The sequence below is a fragment of the Narcine bancroftii genome, chromosome 3, assembly GCF_036971445.1.
Source record: "Narcine bancroftii isolate sNarBan1 chromosome 3, sNarBan1.hap1, whole genome shotgun sequence".
In the NCBI taxonomy this organism is placed as follows: Eukaryota; Metazoa; Chordata; class Chondrichthyes; order Torpediniformes; family Narcinidae; genus Narcine; species Narcine bancroftii.
The window spans coordinates 64,901,460-64,916,804 of record NC_091471.1 but is presented as its reverse complement, the minus strand read 5'-3'; the positions used below and the strand labels follow the sequence as shown (position 1 = coordinate 64,916,804).

The following is a 15,345-nucleotide window of genomic DNA, read 5'->3' as shown; positions in this document are numbered from 1 at the left end:
TGAAACTCCAAAAGAACACACTGCGAGACCTTCAAAAGCTACCATTAAACTCCCATGGACGACGACCCCTGATTTCACGCAGTGGGAGATTCCAGCCCTTCAAAGGAAGGCGGGGCGGCGGGGGGGTGGGGTGGGGAAAACAGTATTGAGGGGTAAACGTGCTGACGTCACAATCGGCGCCTACCTGACGTGCGCCTGGGGGCGTGGTCTCGTATTGCGGTGTGAGCGCATGGCAACAATCGGCACTGTGACGCCCAATGGCGGAGGTAGGGAGGTGTTTGTTGCGAGCCTGAAGCCGCCCGTGGTTACCACAGCGACAGGAGCAGGTGGACCCCAGGTCTGCATGCGGGGGAAGTGTGTGATTCCGTGCAGTGGTGGGCGCGACCAGCCGCTGCTCTCCTTCAGTAACATTTGGGAGGAAAGCGGAGTGAGGTAGGGCCGTAACCTGATTGATGGAGGCCGGGTCCGCGGGAATGGGGAGGTTTTGCATTGCAGGAAACCTGGTCCTGATCGCCTTTTCAACAGTGATTGTGAGTGACAGGTTTGGTCGAAACGGGCCCGACAGCAGAGCCCATTGTGCTCCTTTCAAGTACAGTTACTTGATTTATTGGGAATAATTAATACCATCGGAATTCAGCGAGGGGATGATTTCATTGCCATAAATAAAGCTAGAATGCAGAGCTGCTATCTCTACCTTGTTCCTAAGCCAACCCCTCACATTGTGTGTTTTTAATTTTTTTTTAATTTTTCACACTGTGAACCATATTAACCAAAATACACACAAACATTTCTCTCTTGACATTTTCTCCCCTCCCTTCCTTCCCTCCTTCACCCCCCCCCCTCACTCAACGTTCAACATATATGATACATTAAACCCATTAAACAATGTCGTCACACAATGAAAATAAACAAGAAATTTTTGTCTTCTACTTTTACATACTGGGTCAGTTCATTTCGTCGTCTTCTCCTTCTGTCATTTTAGGTGGTGGAGGTCCGCGGTAGGACTTCTCTGTTGTGTTCCATGTACGGTTCCCAAATTTGTTCGAATACTGTGATGTTATTTCTTAAATTATGTTATTTTTTTTCCAATGGAATACATTTATTCATTTCTTTGTACCATTGCTGTATTCTCAGGCTATCTTCTAATTTCCAAGTTGACATAATACGTTTTTTTGCTACAGCTAAGGCTATCATAATAAATCTTTTTTTGTGCTCCATCCAAATCGAGTCCAAGTTCTTTACTTCTTATATTACTTAGAAGTGACGAAAAATTTTATTAAAAGATTTTTTAAATAAACTGAATTGGAAACTTTAAAAAGACAGCGGTTCCTATGCCGTAGACACCCGAACATAGGAAAGTAATTAGGACAGATCTTGAACTCCATTTAATCTCTGAATCATTGGAAATGTAATGTTTCAGTGAACATTGAATTACAGTACTGGGTTTTTGAATATTGTTCTGGGAAAACCTAATCAAAATCAGTGCACAACATTCTGATAAAAAATTTTTCATGGGTGCAACAGTTAATGGGAGGGGTTTACCTGAGGGAAGGTTACACATTCATGATTATTCAAAAGTATCAGTATTTCTTTTTATGGTGTATTTCAATTATATTAAATAAATGTGCTGTGGCCTGCTTTGGTATTGCTGTTATGACATCATAATACAGGTGGCAGTTCTTTGTTAAAAAGTGACAATAATTTGATGGATGAAATAGATTTTTATATATGTATATTTAAATAAAGCACAATTTTCCTTTGTCTCTTCCTGGAAAACACTTTAATGTGTTTTTAAACAAAAGAAATTATTGAGTTTTTTTTTGGATTGTAAAACCTTAATAACATGAGGATGACTTTTTAAAAATTATCCTCAGTGCATTTTTACACTGAAAATTCATGAGAGAATATCACAGCTCTGAAGTGTGAAATATCTGAAAAATATTTTAGCCTTGGAAGATGTTATACAGTACGAATGACCACATTTAAAACGTGAGATAAGTCCAAATCTTTTTATTCATTTGAGAATATCATTCTGTTGATTTCTGTACATTCTGCCAAATTCACAACAGATGAATGGGAAGGGAAAAAGGCAAACTTGCTTTTATATTTCATCCTTCTTGACTTTAAACATTCCAAAATGCTTTATAGCCAGTGTAACATTGGATGAAAAGCAGCAGCCAATCTGCATTGAGCAAGCTTGTAATATTGAACTGGTTCTGTTTTAGTCATGTTGAAGTGGAATGCCTTCTTCCGTGTTACACTCCCACTGTACTTTCCCAGAGTTTTGATCTGAATATTTTACTTGAACTCTGGTGTAGAATTTGAACTGGTAACCTTCTGACTGTGAAACATTGGAGTTAAGGCCAAATAATCACTAAATAGTCATTAAAATAAACTGATTAGATTAAATTGATAATTTTGTTTACACTTGACATATATTTAAGTGATTGGTAAATTTGATATCAGAACAGGTTTGTGATACCATCACTTCTTGATGTAACTAAAATAAAATGTTATGGGCGTGTGGCTGGGAAGGATTAGATTGTTGTGGAGTAGGCTTGTATCAATTGGCACAAGATTGAAGGCCAAATGGTTTGTTCTGTACTGTAATGTTCTATAGAACTTATTTGTCTTTTCAATCTAGCCATGATTTTCCATTTTACTTAATTAAGGACAGGTCTGCCGGTGATAAGTGCCCTCTGATAATAGACCTATAGATAATAATTTAAAATGTGGTTTTTTTTATTTTAAAGTAAATTATTGAGTATAAGCATTTTTTAATTGTGCCTAAGATCACTATTTAAAGTGTACCATAAAATACTTATTGTCCTGAATTAAATTACTGTGACTAAAGTGCCTTGTGCTGCCTCAGTCAGTATTTGGTATAACAAGTAATTGGGTAGGCAATGGTTTAGTGTTCTTTTATTGCAAGAGTAATGGAATTCAAGTCTTGCTAGAATGGTACGGGTTGCGAGCAGAGCTGGAATATTGAGTGTAGTTTTTGTCCCCTATCAAAAGATAGAGGCGAAAGCATATACTTGAATGTTCCAAGTTAGGTTCACTGAAGCATTTTCTGGAATAAAAACATTGTCTATGAGGAGAAGCATCGACTTTCTTAGAAGAATGAGAGATGATCTCATTCAAATATAGGATGCTGTGCAGTTGTGATAAAGATATATGCTTTGAGAATGTTTTGCTTATTGACAGGAAATTGAAAAGGATTGAGCATAGTTTTAGGATATAGATCATGGAATTCCTCCCTTGGAGCTATGAATCTTTGGAATTCTCAACCTCAGTCAGATGTGAATGGTGTTGAGGGTATGTGGAAGTCTGAATTGGGGGGGCCTTTGGATTACAGAGGAACCAATGGTTATAGTGATGAGGTAGCGAAGTGTGTCCTCCTGAAAGGCAAAATAATTTAAATGTTGCGTGTCTTGCATCTGATTCATTTTCTGAAAGTTCTTTTGTGCAGGTAGGTAATTTTTATTTATAAATTAATAACAGACATGGATTCTTGATCTTATAATTAGGGCACACTAAATTCAAAACACTTCTTTCTATGTGACATTTTATTCTGGAAATGTCCCCTTTATTTAATGGTTCATCATAATCAACAATCTTAGTGAAACATGGACTTTTCCACTGTACTGGTTAATTAGCTTCTTGATAATTTCACAAATGTAGTCTAAAAGGGCATTAATATCATTTTGATTTTATAATATCATGCTTAATATCATGCATTTCAACAATGCAGCTTTTGTACTATTTACTTTTTGTAAAATATTATGAAGCAGTATTGTTACCAGCCCAGAGGACCCCAAAACCCAGCAGCAATAGATATTCACCAAGACAAATGGCTACTTAAATAAAAGTTGCTTTTGGGGTCCTCTGGGCTGGTAACAATACTATTTCATAATATTTTGTAAAAAGTGAATTAAATAGTATAGAAGCTGCATTGATGAAAGGCAATGCATTCTTGTGCTTCATACTTTAACTTGTCACTATTTACTTATTTAACCTAACCCCTTCTAATTTTAAGCACATGTCTTGCTGATGAAACTTGTCCCCTTCAGATTATAAACTCTTTCTTTCAGGTCAGCACAGAGTTCCTTTTTGTTTTTCTTATTCCAAGTGAAACATTAGACAGCCAGTCCTCTCCTCTTGCATGAACCACAAGGGCTTTGACCAGGCCGTCTCCCAAATGGGCTTTCCACAAGCTTTCCAGCTTGTCCTGTTCCAGTCCCAACTGCTGTTGCCGACTGCAACACTGCAGAACTGATCTGTGTGTGTCTCTCTCTCTCTCTCTCTCTGCTTGCAAAACCACATGATCCTCTTAGAACAACAAGTTCTCTTCCAGTCAATCTGAAGCTCCAACAAATCAATAAAGTTGATTTCATCTGTTGCCTTTTGTAAACAACAATCCATTAGTGAAGTCTCTTGAGCATGCTTCAATGCTCTTGCAAAAGCTGTGGAGCCGATAAGCCTATCATGGGGAAGAGCTCCAGTATTTTAAATAAGATTTGTTTTAAAGTGTTTGTATGTGACCTACTCTAACAAACCTTTTCCCAATTTATTTCCCAAAAATATTTCTATATACTCTGTCACAGTATGCTAACCATAGAATCATACAGCATGGAAACTGGTCATTTGGCTAACTTGTCCAATCTCCTTACTTCAGTCTCCCAATTAATAAAGACCAATATCCTCAGTCCTCCCTAACCAGGTTATCTACCTGTGCTGACACCTTCAAGGATCTACTTCTACTCCAAGGTTTCTCTGTACTCTTTAAGACCATACCATTCATGGTCCATGTCCTCAACTGCTACTTCATCACTTTCAGACTTCTCGACAACTAACTCAATCAGGGACTCATTTAAAGACTTTTGCTTTTGTACTTTATTGATTTTTAAAAAAATCTCTGTATTGCAGTTTGTTTACTTTTTTTATCTGTTTACAGTTCTTTGTTTACATGCGTAGTGTACAGATTTTTTTGCACTACTAATAAATGGTCATTCTGCCTCACCCGTAGAAAAAGAATCTCAGGGTTGTATGTGATGGCATGTATGTACTCTGACAATAAATCTGAATCAAAACTCATTAATACTTTCAAATTGCATCACCTTACATTTGTCTGTTCTAACTCCATCCTCATTGACATGACATTGACAATGTAAGACCACCTTCCACACTGTCAACAAGTCCACCAATCTTTGTTTCATTCTTACTGATTTTTTTTCCCCATATAACCTACAAATCATTTATATATTACAAATAGTGAGGGTCCATTGGTCACAGTAATCCAAGCACAAATACATCCATCCATCTTCACCATCTGGCTTCTTTTGCCATTTTTTTTTCTATAGGTTGTGGTTATTGCCTGTTTCCTGTTGGTGTTGAATATATTAGCAATTTTTTTTCTCTGCTAAATATTTTCCAATTAGTAAATACAAAAATATACGCTGCATACTGTGAAACTATCTTGTGTAGTGAAAATTGTTTGAATGCATTAATAAATGACAAGTTATTTTAAGAAGTCATGTAGTAGCTCTAACATAATAAACTAATGCCTTAGATATCTCCTCAAGCAGTTCTTCTGATACTTTGTATGCACCTCTTGATAGGGATGCTCTATTTCTAGTGGATGATTCCTCGATTTCATATGTTCTACAAAACTCATTTTGGTCTGACAAACTACATACTAGTTTTATCATTATATAAAATTGTAAAAAATCATGTTTTTTGTAACTACTAGATTAATCTTTGCTGTATGTCTGTGTGTGTCTGTGCGAATACCACTGTTACATGGCCGTATTTTTCTCAAAATTATTTTTTAACATGAAATATTTCCTAATTTTCTTCCTTTTTTAACTTGTCATAATTGAATAAAAATCTCACCATTTGAGATCAAACTCACTACTTATTCCTGCTCATTTTGATAATGATAAACCTGTACTAGGTTTGTGTTCATTTACTATTTGTAAAGGTTGGGAGTATTAAGGGTGGAATATTTAAGAATATGAGGCACAGTAAAGGAAACTGATCCTTGATATCAGATGACAGAGTTATGATTGAAAATTTCAAAACATGACATTGCAGCCATAAAAAGAAATTGAGATTTGATATTCAGACATTCGAGCAAACAATATAGTAAAGGTAGATACCACTTCAAACTAACTGGTGAAAGGACAGAAAGGGTATATTCAAGTTCAAATTGAAAATTTAGGACTAAGATTAAACAGTTCCTGATGCCTTGGTGTGGGATATAATGGGGTTGGTCAGGAGGGTTTTTGATCCTTGTATCTTTGTTCAAAATTTGAAATGGATTGCCTACATTTTGATCTGTTTTCTGGCACTTGTAAAGCATATTGCTCACTTCCACAATCGATTCTACATCCCTTGAATATCACTTATTTCTAAATTTATTTTAGTTTAAGGGTACTGAGTGATGAATATAATGTTGTTTAATTTTAAAATGTAGTTATTTTTGTTCAGTTGTTTTTGTTCTATCACTAATCTTGATAGGAAATATTTGAGGTGTTTATCAGATTTCTTTATCACTTAGACAATTGTCAGTGCTTGTTTAGCTCAAATCTTCTGGAATCAATTGCAATTACATTAATCTTTTTAAGTGCAGTAGTGGTATTAACTCTCTTCATACATGTGCATAATCTCAATTTTTTCTGTGCTTGTATTGATTAACAATTTTTTAAATTTAATCTGACGAATTATAAATGTAGTTGATTCACTGGAATTGCAGTTGTATTTACCATAACTAAAATTTATAAAAAATACTTTGATATTTGATAGAATACTATATTATTTTGGATCAGAGATGAATATATAGAATTTTGGCATCAGCAGAAGGATTTATTGAGAATTAAAAGAACGTGAGATGACTGGAGGGCATTCCTCACAAATTCACAGCTTGTCTCACTATCATACGAATTAGAACTTTCATTAACTCCATGGCTAAAATGCAAAGAGCTTTATTTAAATCATGATCTCTTCATAGAATAGTTATGTTTAAAATTTTTAATAGTCTAATTAAATGTGTGGCCACTTATAAACTCTAATGTTTTAAGAATTTACAAAAAATGAAACTTGATTTCTCCATATCAAGTACTGCTGATATGTATCAAAAATAGCTTGGGGATATATGATATAATTTTAATAAGATTAGAACAAGTACATTGATAGAGGTTTTACTTAATATTGGATTCCTCATTCACATAATGCTTTGAAGTAAGCCAAAACCACTATAAAAGAAGCCAATTGAGTTGTGAATTGCTTAACAATATTCTTGATCTCAAGATTATTTAATTGTCGTGTAGTAAAACAGAAAATCTGATATTACACAAAATTTCATTTTAGTCTACTGTAGGTAGAGAAGGATTCACTATCAGCAGAAATTGCCCAGCGCAATTTACAGTCAGAAAAAGAGAAGCAAAGAGAGTCCCTCCAGAGTTACTGAGTGTCCATGGATTCACCTCCAGCACTCCTGTAGCCACACACCCTGCAATCCAAAACATTAGCAATCCAAGCTCCAGATGCACACCTCTGGCACGATCAGGAAGCCTCCAGTACTCTCAGCATCCTCTTGCATCTCGGTTCCAGTTCCTGGTGCTCCCTGAGCCAGCCTCCAGCAATCCGCAGACTGGTGTGAGCCCATTGACTGCTGTCAACAGCAGCTAGCAGTCTGTGTTCTTCAGCTTCCGAGCCCCTCACTCCTCCGCCTCTCCTTCACAAAGAGTTCTCCTGATTTTATGGTGCCCTGTGCTAGTCCTCTGCTTCCTTAGAGTCAGAAGATAGTGCTGCTATCTGTGGTTGCAGGATTTAAAAATAAACCACCGTTGGCTTCTTTAACAGGCCATTTAAAACCTGTGCAGAGCTAACGGCAGTTGGACCAGATGATAGGACCCCACAGGGGAGCACTGTGTCTGCTTCCTGCTCTCCACTGCCATTTTTTTATTTTCCCATCCCATTCTTTTTCCAACGTGCCTGTCCATAGTCTCAATGCACTGTCAGACTGAGAATACCTGCAAATTGGAGGATCAACACCTCCTAATCTGAGTATTAATGTTAGTGTTTGTTTGTGGTAAGAGAAAAATAATAACCTTTCTTGTGCACCATCTGATCCCAGAAAGTAAGACATCAAAGGAGACCTGGGAATGAGCAATAGTCCTCTCTGCTGCAGATATTCTCCGACTGAAACATTGTGAGATCATAGATATTTCACCACACAAATAGAGATATTCCACATTATTTCCCCACCCCATTCCCTTGCTGTCATGCCTGTCCATGGTCTCACTGCCACACTGAGACCACTCACAAATTAGAGGAACAGCACACTGCACAGTCCTTCTGGGCACCCTCCAACTGGGTGGTATTAACAAACATTGACTTCTCTGCTTCCCGTTAGTGTCTATCTCTCTCATTCCCCTCCCCCCCCCCCATCAATTCTCACCTTTCTCTTCTGATCCTTTATCATATCCAATTAGCACCTTTTGTCTGTTGGTCTGAGCTCCCCCCTTTCCCATTCTTCCCTTTTCACCAGCCTTTTAATATAGGCACCTGCCTGTTTCTTTTACTCATACCTTGAGGAAGAGCGCAGGCTTGAAACATCAGTAATTTAGGTGCTGCGAGATCTGCGTCAGCATTTCTCATTTTTACTGCAATCACAGAGTCTGCAGTCTTTTGTGTTTTACTTCATATTATACTGTAAGTCTATCTAAAGTTGGTGTTAACACACTATTACAAAATTTTAATTTGGAGTCTGCTCTGAGCATTCTGAAAGTTGTTTATAAAAGATATGTACATGTCTCTGGAGTATTTCTAAACTAGAATCTTGCACATGATCTACTTAATAAGGACACAAACAAATAGAAGCAGGAATAAACCATTTGGTTCCATCGAGCCTTCTCTGCCATTCAATAAATTTATAGTTGATCTGACTTCTGGACTCCACTCCACTTCCCACCTGCGCTCCATAGCCTTTGATTCTCCTGTCCCTTAAAATCTATCTGTGCCTCAAATATATTCAATGAGCCTTCCCCCTACTGCATCATTGAACAGAGAATGCTCAGATTCACTCTTCTCTGGGAAACCGTTCCTATTTGTCTTAAATCTACTCCCTCAAATTTTGAGGTTACGTCCCCTAATTCTAGTTTCATCTACCAGTGGAAACAACTTCCCTGCTTGTATCTTATATTTTCTGTTAATAATTTTATGTCTCCATAAATCCCCCTCATCATTCTAAATTCTGAGTATATCCCAGACTATTCAATCTATCCTTATTAAGTTCAACTTTATTATCACCTGACTGTTCATGTGCAACCTGACAAAACAGTGTTTCTCCAGACCATGAAGCACACACAATACTTCTGGTCCGATGCTTTGCAGCTACTATACGACAGGACACTCTCAATTGTACTCTTGTAAAAAGTTGTCAAGATGATGGTCGGTAGACTTGCCCTCTTCAACCTCCTTAAGAAGTGTAGGCACTGCTGTGCCTTCCCAACTAATGAGGAGGTATTGATGGTCCAGGATAGGTTGTCCTTTATAAGCTAACACCCTCATTTCCAGATTCAAACTGGTGAACCTCCTCTATAATATCCTTTCTCAAGTAAGGATACCAGAAGTGCGTGCAGTATTCTGTAGAGTTGCTGTAAAAGCTCCCTCCCATTTGTTTTCCAGATTATCTGTTGCATCTACAAACTCACCTTTTGCTGTCATGTACAAGTATACACACCTCTCTCTGCAACACCCGTATGCTGTAGTTTTTCCATTGTAAGCCAATTTTCTATTCTGCATATCAATGTTAAACTCCATCTGCCAGGCTCTTGCTTACTCAGTTAACTCATCTTTATCTCTCTGCAGGATCCCTGTCCAATACACAATTTTCTTTCTTCTCAATTTAGTGTCCTCAGCAAACATGGATATACTACCCTTATTCCCTCCTTCAAATGATTTATGTAAATTGTGAACAATTCAGGCATAGCACTCATCCCACCATTGATGGCCAACCAGAGAAACACCCATTTATCCCAACTCTGTCTTCTATTGATTAACCAATCCTATGTTCATGCTATGTTCCCACTTTAAGTAATCCCTTACTAACTACAGAGCACATATGGCATCCGATGGAAATGGGATTGAGAATTAAAGTGACATGCAACAGGAAGCTTAGATCACCAATGAACAGAGTGCGGGTACTCCACAAAGTGATCACCCAATATATGTACGGCTCCTTTCAAGGTAAAGGAGGTCACATTGTGACCACAAAATATAGGAACTGAAAGTGAATTGTTGCTTCACCTGTGTCATTAGATGGTGAGAAGGAAAGATAAAAAGGTGTTGCATTTCTTTTGGTTGCAAGGGAAGGTGCTGTGGGATGGGGAGTGGTGGGTTTACTTTTTAAAATTTAGATATGCAGCACGGTGACAGGCCCTTTCAGCCTACGATACCCAATGACCTACAACCCCGGTACGTTTTGAAGGGTGGGAGGAAACCAGAGCCCCGGGGAAAGTCCATGCAGGCACGGGGAGAACGTACAAACCCCTTACTGATAGTATGGACCTCGGTTCCAATTGCTGGCGCTGTAACAGTATTTCGCTAATGGCTACTGTTACATAGAAAAAAGTACCAAGAAATCACAAAGTGAAGAATTTGTGCAGAAGGCAGAGAAGAGAGGGTGGTGATGATCATCCTGTTGAGGTGACAATAATAGCAAAAATTAACATGTTGAATAATCAGGGTGTGGGAGGAAACACAATCATAGGGAGACTACAAATTCCCTACCTGTGGTCCACATCGAACCCAGGTCACTGGAGGTGTGAGGCTGTGGCTCTTTAGCTGCACCACTGTATTACCATATACAAAAATGCCCTGCAGTTCACTTTGTGCCACATGACAATTACTTTGTGTTGGAAACCTACATTGATTATTTCTTTTCTTTGGCTTGGCTTCGCGGACGAAGATTTATGGAGGGGGTAAAAGTCCACGTCAGCTGCAGGCTCGATTGTGGCTGACAAGTCCGATGCGGGACAGGCAGACACGGTTGCAGCGGTTGCAGGGGAAAATTGGTGGGTTGGGGTTGGGTGTTGGGTTTTTCCTCCTTTGCCTTTTGTCAGTGAGGTGAGCTCTGCAGTCTTCTTCAAAGGAGGTTGCAGCCCGCCAAACTGTGAGGCGCCAAGATGCACGGTTTGAGGCGATATCAGCCCACTGGCGATGGTCAATGTGGCAGGCACCAAGAGATTTCTTTAGGCAGTCCTTGTACCTTTTCTTTGGTGCACCTCTCTCACGGTGGCCAGTGGAGAGCTCGCCATATAACACGATCTTGGGAAGGCGATGGTCCTCCATTCTGGAGACGTGACCCATCCAGCGCAGCTGGATCTTCAGCAGCGTGGACTCGATGCTGTCGACATCTGCCATCTCGAGTACTTCGACGTTAGGGATGAAAGCGCTCCAATGGATGTTGAGGATGGAGCGGAGACAACGCTGGTGGAAGCGTTCTAGGAGCCGTAGGTGATGCCGGTAGAGGACCCATGATTCGGAGCCGAACAGGAGTGTGGGTATGACAACGGCTCTGTATATGCTTATCTTTGTGAGGTTTTTCAGTTGGTTGTTTTTCCAGACTCTTTTGTGTAGTCTTCCAAAGGCGCTATTTGCCTTGGCGAGTCTGTTGTCTATCTCATTGTCGATCCTTGCATCTGATGAAATGGTGCAGCCGAGATAGGTAAACTGGTTGACCGTTTTGAGTTTTGTGTGCCCGATGGAGATGTGGGGGGGCTGGTAGTCATGGTGGGGAGCTGGCTGATGGAGGACCTCAGTTTTCTTCAGGCTGACTTCCAGGCCAAACATTTTGGCAGTTTCCACAAAGCAGGACGTCAAGCGCTGAAGAGCTGGCTCTGAATGGGCAACTAAAGCGGCATCGTCTGCAAAGAGTAGTTCACGGACAAGTTTCTCTTGTGTCTTGGTGTGAGCATTGATTAAGAGAAACATTAAATGTAATAGGATACACAGACTTTAATGATGATAATCCTTTTTTAATGTAAGGTGGAGGTTTATGGTAGTGAGGGGGGTAATGGGGGAAGAAGGTAAATTAGTCTAAAAGTTTTGAATTGCATTGGGAACATCTGTTTGGCTGAATTGTGCTGTATCCAAGTTACCGTCAGCAATATTCAACCGCCCAGCACTGCCGAGACCTTGCCCTCAAAATGCCCAGGCAGCTTTCAATAGTTGGGGCTGAGCTTTGTATATCATTAAAATTGCTCATTCTTATTTCCTTACGACATAGAGGGAGGCTATTTGGTCTGTCAAATCTCTATTGACTTTCAAAGCAATTTTATCTCATCCCATGAATTTATTCCCTCTATATCTATTCTCATCCCCTCTCCCTAAAATTCTATCACTACTCTGGAATCACAAAATCAAACAAGATGAGGTATGTAAATCATACTAACTTGAGAGGCAAAGCAGAAAAATGAGTCCTCAAAAGGAATATTTGTAAGATTTTGGAGAAAAAGTGATAAATAAATCATTATAAGATTACCTATTTTCAATAAAATCATGTAAACAGAATATATGTTCTGGCTCAATTTATTTGAACATAATGGGACAGAAGCGCCAGTGGGTCTTGATTTAAGACAGAGCAGGAGATCATGTACTTTTCCCACCAGCATTGCAGTGTGTACTTTACCATGCTTTGAGGTCCATTGCAAGTTAACCAATTTGACAGGACTCTTTTGAAATGTTTATACAATTATTCTATTGCCACCAAAAGTGCCTTAATTTGCTTAAATGCAATATGTTTGTTCATTTCTTTAGAATATTCAGAAATTAAAAAGTTGAACTTAATTGATTTTAAACAATTACCTAAAATTATTGAATCTAATATACTGTGATTCAAAGTTTTAAGGTCACTATAGACAGCTGCTGTTTTCTTGGAGCCAAACTGTTACCATATAAAGATTGTTGCTTGCAGCTCAAAGACTGTTGGTCATAATCTTTTATGTTGTAATAGTTTGTTATATTTATGGCTGTAATTCAATCAGTTCTGAAAACTGATACTAAATGATTTTCAACAGCCCTTTAAACTGGAGGGCTGTATAAGTCCATTGATGTTCTTCGTTATTGGCTACAGAATAGCCGATCTTATTTAACAAATGTCACTTTGTGATGTTGAGTTCTTTGTGGGAATGAAAACAAATTTGGAGTTTGACTCTTCATCAACCAGTATTCAGGCCAAGAATGACAGAAGTAGAAAGATTTGTTTGTCTTGAGAATAAAGTACAGAGTGGCATTGGCTAGTTTGCAATGTAACTCATCCCCACTCCTCTTCCAAACATGTGGAGTAAGCACACCCACCCTCACCTCCAGTTTAAATTCCTTATGGAATATTTTGGAGGACCAAGAACCAAGGAATAATGTTAAAATGAAGGTCAGTCTAATCTGGATCAGTTGTGAAGAATCAGACGTGACCAAAGGTAACTCCCCTTCACCTCAGAAGAATCTATGTTTGTTTAGAAATCTGGAAAATCTCAATGTTTTCAGTTTTATTTTCTTAACATTTTTCTATTTCAGCCAACCTGTTCTTGTGCAATTTAAGGCTAATTTCACATAAACACCTTACCACCAAACTAAATGTAGTATTCTCTGTATAATAACCACACTTCCCCTGAGGATTCCTTACCATGAGATTGCTAATTGACTTCATTGCTTTAACCTAGTTTCTGGTAGGTTGGATATCAGTCTCCTCTGTGGCATTAAATTAAAGGAAATTGCATCAAAAGTGATCCATATTTTGTGTCGGTGCACCATTCAGCCAATTTTTCTTAGTGTTATTTGAGGACTAATCATCTTTCTGCCCACATCCTCAGCCACACTTGTCTTTTCAATGTGTCAGTGTCCTGAAATATTTAGTTTCCATGGTCACCTTTGCCATGTAATTATTTCCACTGGTCATTTGATAGAATCTCCCTATCTCTATCCAAGCCATCTATTACATTTAATTTATCCATCTATTACAAAAAAGTTAACTTATTCATATAAAAAAACTTTAGTTTTCTGATTTGATCTATTTCACTAATGCAATGTAATTAAATTCCTTCATCACTCAACTTTTATTACTAGATTGTACTAATGGATATGATATCTTTATTTTTAAATTAAACCTTCCCTGGTGATCTCGTTATTTCACATCCCACTTGGGTTTAAAAACCCATCTATAGCCTCATTTGATTTGCAAGGAAATTGATCCGACTCAAATTGAAGTGATCTGTCTCAATTGAAAAAATGAAATTCTGTCCCCTGTGCTGATGCCATTGTCAATGCTGGCCCGCCACTGAGTCTTGCCTTCAATTCTCTGATGATTTTGTGAGAGATGGGAAAACTGATCTAAAATTATAAGGAAACTAAAATTCATACATCAGTTAATGGCTGTAACCAGTACAAACAGGATGAGCTTGGGGATTAGGATGCAGGAAAGCAGAGTCAGCACGATTAACATAAGAATCTTCTAGTCTTTGTGACAAGAGCCACCATAAGACTAAGATAAGGAGTGGCAAGGAACAATAGAATGTAGGAAGTTGAGGTAGTCTGGATCAGATAAGGGTCTCCTAGCCCTGGACAGAAGTACCAAGTCCTACATATCTAATTAGCTAACCTTACACAGATTTATACATGTTAAATTAACCAACCCTAGACAGGATGAGCCAACTCTGCATACCAAGAGACTGTAGCCCCGAGAATCAGGAAGGTGTGAATAAGGACAATAACATGAAGGGACACCGACAGGATACCCCCTGGTCCTCCAAGTATACTGAAACTGCACGTAGGCAGGAAGGATTGCCTAATGCCAAACCTCTTCAGCAGGAGGCAGAAGAATGTAAGGGGGAGGGTATTCCTATACTGAAATCAACTGTATAAAAGTTGGGTGAGCCCCAGTGTACGTGTGTATTCCCAGGGTAAGGGGAAGCGCCCAGCTTTGTATTGTTGTTGTAATAAATGTTCTTTGTTCTCAATATTTGTCTCGAGCAATTTCTTTAAAGGTACTTCTATTTCTAACAATTTTGATCTTCACCCAATTTCCACATGACTTGGTTAACAAAACAGAACAATTCCAGTAAGATTCTTTAATTTTCGTCCTAGCTTAGAGAATTTCACTGTAGAACTGAGCAGTTTTACTGGTCCTTATTTAAACAATTCAAATTCCATGTTTTTTTTCCCCCCAGTGGTATGGAGTAACTCATTATTCTTTGTTCTTTCATTTTTCCAACTCTTATTGTAAGTTACGACCAAAGCTTACAAAGCTGTTTCCTGATTCCTTGCTCTCATGTGACACCACGC

At 38.5% G+C, this 15,345-nt stretch overlaps 1 protein-coding gene across 1 annotated transcript in view; it reads left to right on the top strand.

Moving 5' to 3' along the window:
* The first annotated feature begins 238 nt into the window (after positions 1–238).
* Positions 239–15,345, top strand: part of LOC138757224 (probable E3 ubiquitin-protein ligase HERC1) — a 309,739-nt gene continuing 294,632 nt past the window's right edge. Inside the window, exon 1 of the mRNA XM_069924220.1 lies at positions 239–432. The gene's annotated coding sequence lies outside the window, so the exon portion shown is untranslated. The remainder of the gene's footprint in view (positions 433–15,345) is intronic.